Genomic DNA, 6,000 nt, shown 5'->3' with positions numbered 1-6,000 from the left:
ATTCCAATCCAAGATATCTTCATAATCATGATTAGAATGCCAAACAAGGATATAGTCCAACACACATGGTCGCGACAACACATGCATTAAACAAAAAGTTCATGTAGGCATTATGTCAAACACATGGAGTGCAGTGCACATATTCATTGATTCAAGCAAAAATTCAAACATCAACAACCCATAAATGAAAAATTTGAACACTTGCAATGCAACAAACAAGCGCTTAAGCAAAAGTTAAGCTAAATAACCAAAGTTAAATAAAGAAACCAAAAATTAAGCAAGCAACTAAACATAACAAAGAAGATTAAAACAAGAAAATTAAAAAGATGAAGAATAGAAAAGAGAGGAATAGGCAACAGTGGCACTTGTGTTAGCCACTGCGAAGCTCACGGTGGTGGTGCTTCGCTGGAGAAGAGAAGAATAAGAGAAGAAAAAGAAAGAAGAAAGAAGTAAGAAGAAGAAAGAAGAAGAAAAGAGAAGAAAAAAGAGAGAAGAAAGAGAACGGTAAAACAAGGCACTCTTTCACATTATCGCCCAGAATTTGATATGTGCGAACGCATAGGGTAGTATGCGTACGCATACTAGGGAAAAAAGAGGGTATGCAAGCACATTGCAGCGTGCGAGCACTGCGACCAGAAGAGGTGTTGCAGACTGTGCGGGCGCACAAAGTGGTGTGCGCGCGCACAAGAGAGATAAAGTGGGTTATGCCCACGCACAAGAGGTGCGTGGGCTACGAGCAGGGGGGATGTCAAGACGTGTGCATGTGCACGGGACTGCACGCATGCACAGAGGTTTTTTTTTTTTTAGAAAGGGGAGGTGTGCGGGCGCACGCAGGGTGTGCGGACGCACAGAAGGAGAGAGAGGGGGGTAGTGTTCCCACGCCCAAGCTGTGCGCATGCTAGGAACAGAGGGAGTGTTTAAGGGTGTGCGTGCTCACGTAGCTGTGTGCACGCACAAGAACCGAAAAACAGGGGAACTGTGCGGACGCACAAGGCTGTGCGTACACACAGGTCTCTATTTTTGCAACAAAAACTTTTCCTCTAAGGCATCAAACATGACATCCAAAATAGGTTTTCAAGTCCCAAATCATCATAAAACTCCCAAAGACACATTATTCTACTAGAATTACCTAACAAACATCAACATAAATCTAACCAATCAAGCAATATAGCCAATTATTCATGAAACAAAAGGTAAAAGAGAGAAATCTAGAAGGATATTACCATGGTGGGGTGTCTCCCACCTAGCACTTTGGTTTTAAGTCCTCAAGTTGGACTTTTGAGTAAAGCTTGTGTCATGGTGGCTTATGCTTCCACTCATCCTTGAGTTGCCACCCATCTTTGTTCTTCAAAAATCCCCCGGGATCCCAAACAAAGTGCATTAAGCTCCCAAGCAACCTCAAGCGAGATATTGGGATCCATAATTGTTGGTTATAAAGATGTATGCCCGGATCCTGCATTTTGGTTTCTCTATCACCCTCTTGTTGATTTTCACTTGTACCCTTGGATGAACAACCTTCCCAAGTACCTTTGAAGCACCCACTTGAACCTTGGATCCTTCCAAATTGAACCTTGCACCACTTATGATTTGAACTTCTTTGACAACCAACACCCAATCTTTCACCATTCAACACTCCAAGAAGCACTTTAAGTTGATAATCCATTTCCAAGAGAGAAAATTGATGTGGGCCTATGAAGCTCATTGAAGAAATTGTTACCCACTCAATTTGTCCTTGGGGTGGAGTTATCCTATTAAGCTCTTGCACTCTTGCTTCCACTTTATGGGTGATCACCTCTTCCTCACCACACTTTTCTAGCTCTTCCCCTTCTCTCGCAAACTCTAAGGGGAAAGCTTCCTCAAAGTCATTGAGGGGGTTGACCAAGGTGGACAAAAAATCATTGATGATGCAATCCACTTCTTGATCAAACTCCCTCAATTCTCCATTTAACTCTTCCGGTTCACTAGCTCTACCTTCCTCCTCATGTTGCAACTCTTGTTCTAGCTTTTCTTCTTTCCCTTGAAGCTCCATGTTCTCCTCTTCACTACACTCCTTCGTTTCTCCTCCACATTCCTCAAGGGGAATGTCTTGATTGCTTGAGCGTAGTGAGGCTAAGCGGTTTACCGCTTTGGCTATGGTAGCCATAAAATCCCCTTGCTTCCTTCGGAATCCTTCTTGCTCTTGGAAGAATGCTTGAAGATCTTGTTCTTCTTGGGGAAATAGTTTGAAAACTTCGCATTGAGGTGGAAGAGAAGGTTCAAAAGTTGGGATGAAGGTTGTATAAGTGGGAGGTGTGTCATGTGGGTAAGGGTCTTGAGGTGGTGTATAATGTGGTGATGGTTCATATGGTTGGTAACAAGGTGCATAGACATGTTGATTCCATGGAGGTGGAGGGTGTAGTACTTGAAAGTTTGGTGGTTGAGGGTTTTGTATGGGGTATCCTTCATATCTTTGGATTTGGTATTCACATAGGGGAGGATTTGGCTTGTTGTAGCATGAGGGGGGTGTTTGCCATGAGTGTTGCTCAAACGCAATTGGTTCCTCCCTAAATTGGTTCTCCCATTCCATGAAGCAATTCCAATTTGAATTCATCATACCCTACAAAATACTTACAACGAAGCTCCAAGCAACAAGGGTGATAGCTCATAAAGAAAGTAGGAAATAAAAATAAAAGACATTAACAAACAAGAAAAACAAGAACCTAACCATTAACAAAAATAACCGAACAACCAAAAAGGAAGATATTTACACTATCAACATATTTACAACAACTAAAAGATAGCACGCAATTGCATCCCCGGAAACAGCGCCAAATTTGATGAGAAGAACTATTGTCGATCCAGAATTTCTCAAAATAGAATATGTTCGTTGCAAGTATAGTTTAGACCAACAATTGATTCCCCAAATCAAATGTTTAAATTCAAATCAAATAACCGAGATCAAGAGTACTTCAACCTCGGGTCGTTCTCCCTAGGACGCAATTGGAATGTTTCTCTTTCGGTAGTTAAGAGGACAAAAGTGTTTTAAATTAAAGAACGAAAGATTAAAGAAACTAAGAAATCAAAGAACTAAGGAATGAGCAAAATTGTGAATTAATGCGAGTAAAGAGAAAACAAGATCAAAACTAGGGAAAATGCTATAAATGCAATGAAAGAGCCTTGACTTGGGAATGAAGATCCAAGGAATCCTATCATCGCCATAACCACAACTATGGTAATTATGATGAGTCAATCTCGCCTAGTCAACCCCAACCATCGAGGAGTAAGTCAAGCAAGCATAATTGACCTTAATCCATAGGTCCTAGCTAACTTACCAAACTAGTTGATAAAAAGCTAGCGTCAATGGAAACAAGAGTCAACTAACTACCCAAGAATTACCACTAAATGTCGGACATTATGACTCTAGTATCCTATGAACTCAAACCACAAGCCAAGGTGGAAAAATCTACTCAAAACTCATATTTGGCATTTTTACAAACACCTTGTGTGCATAAAACTAAAACATGGAAAATTGCAAAGTAAAATAGAAAGCTATAACCAACTATGTACAAAATCAACAATAAACATCCAAACAAACATAAAGAAAGCATGAAACATTAAATTCATCAAACAAAACTTCAAGAAACTCAAAATTGCAATTATAAACAAAGTAACTTGAACCATAAGAAAATAAAGGCAAAAGCAATGTAATTAAAGAGAAGATCAAGAGTACTTACAATAAAAGAAGCAAAAATCCAAAGAAAAGCTTGCTATAAAATGCTACAATGGAAATGAAAATTAAACCCTAAGAGAGCATTCTCTACTCTACTCCTACTCCTAATGCATTTTCTACCTAATCTACCCTAATGAAAGCTTCCTCTCATATGTGTTGAATTCCCCTTATATAGCACTCCAAAATCAGCATCCAAGTCTTCCAAAATGGGCTAAAAGCCCTCAGAAAATGCATAGCACGCGTTTCATTAATAAAATCACGTGCAGGGACCTGTGTGGATGCACAGATGTGCGCGTCCGCACACTTTGCTGTTTTGGCTCCTGTGCATATGCACAGGTACTTGTGCGCACACACACATGGTAATTTCCTCTTCTACGTACGCATGCTGGCTTGTGCGCACGCACACTTGGCTGATTCGATCTTGTGCGTACGCACGCTTGCTTGTGCGCACGCACACTTTGCTGTGTGTGCTTTTCCTTGTTTTCTTTATGTTTTCTCCCTTGTACATGCTTTCTTCCACTTTTGGCTATCCATTCTTGCCTCTAAGGCCTGAAAACACTCAGCAAACATGTCATGGCATCGAATGGAATAAAAGTAGAATTAAATTGCTCATTTCAAGCACAAAATTGTATGTTTTCACATTTAGGATCAAATTGGGGACAAAACACAAAAGTATGCTATTTTGGTGCTTAAGTGTGAGTTCATGTGCTAGCATCCATCCAAATTGAGTCAAAATATACCATCAAATATGGACTCATCAAAGAACTCTTTTGATTGATTTTCTCACTTTCTTCCATAGGATCTTGCATTGTATCTCTTGGGAAGGAATTTACTTGTATTTTGTCCAGGTGCTTGATTATAAACTCCGCATGTGTCTCTATATTTTTGACACTCATCCTCATATCATGTATGCATTCTTTCATAAGAAGCTCAAGAGCTGATGGTTCTTGATATGAATAAGGATATGGTGGCTCTTGATATGAGTAAAAAGAAGATGATTCTTCATATGAATAAGGAGATGGTGGCTCTTGATATGAATAAAAAGAGGAGCATGGTTCTTGGTATGTATATGGAGATGGTGGTTCTTGATATGAATAGAGAGGTGGTGGTTATTGATATGAATATAGAGATGGTGGTTCTTGATAGATGGAACATGGAGCACTGAAGTTTCTTTGGTCTTGATTTTCCTAACCAAAATTCGTGTAGTTCCTCCATCCACAATAATATGAATCACTCATTGGGTGTGAGTAGTAATCCATGTGATCTCTTTGCATTATTTTTCCTTAGCACAAAACACCAAACAGAATTAAACGCACCATGTAGTAAACAGGCAAGCAAAGAAGAAAGAACATAAAGAAAAATAAAAAAAAAATAAAAATAAAAATAAAATAAAATATAAAAAACAAAAATAAAAGAAAAATAAAATAAAAAAAATAAACTGAATAATTAAGAAAATAAAACAACTAATAAGCAAAAAGGAGTATAAAATTCAAACTCAATAAGTGAAATAACTAGGAAGAATAAAACAACTAAGGGGACACTAAACTTAATTTCAGAAATTAAGAGGAAAAAAAATTAAATCAAATAAATCAAAATATTTTTTTTTAAATTTAAAGAAATAAGTTAAATAAAATTTAAGCAAAAACGCCTAATGTAAGAAATCAAACAACCTATAATTGTCAATCACAGTTAGTCCCCGGTAACGGCGCCAAAAACTTGGTGTGGAATTTAAATACCACAAACTAACCGGTAAGTGCACCAGGTCGTACTAAGTAGTACCTCAAGTGAATGAGGGTTGATTCCACGAGGAATGATGGATTAAGCAACAATGATAAAGTAATTTACCTAGTCAGACAAATAGAAAATAGTGTTTAGGTCTCAATTGCATCAAATAGTAAATTCAGAATATCAGAAAGTGAGTAGTAAATAATTTGTGAAATATATGGAGAAAACAGTTAAGGCTTCAGAGATATTTATTTTTTGGATTAACTTTTCTTACCAACTACTTTAATCATGAAAGATTCAATTCATGGCAAACTGTATGTGACTAAACCCTAATTCCTTAGACCTTTTTAGTCTCCTCTAACCTTCATCAACCACCAATTCCTTGGTCACTCGATTCCAATTAGAGGGTTAAGTTCAATTCTAGTTTATATGCCACAGAAATCTTAATTATCCAAATATAAGAGGATGATATGTCACGTATCCCGTTAAGTCCAGATAATTAGAAATCTAGGAGAAATTGTTTTCAAGCTATTGTTCAAGCAAAGAGCTTTTCCAAGTTTTACAAG

This window comes from Arachis hypogaea, chromosome 14 (genome assembly GCF_003086295.3).
Source record: "Arachis hypogaea cultivar Tifrunner chromosome 14, arahy.Tifrunner.gnm2.J5K5, whole genome shotgun sequence".
NCBI classification, from domain to species: domain Eukaryota; kingdom Viridiplantae; phylum Streptophyta; class Magnoliopsida; order Fabales; family Fabaceae; genus Arachis; species Arachis hypogaea.
This window is presented reverse-complemented; position numbering follows the sequence as displayed.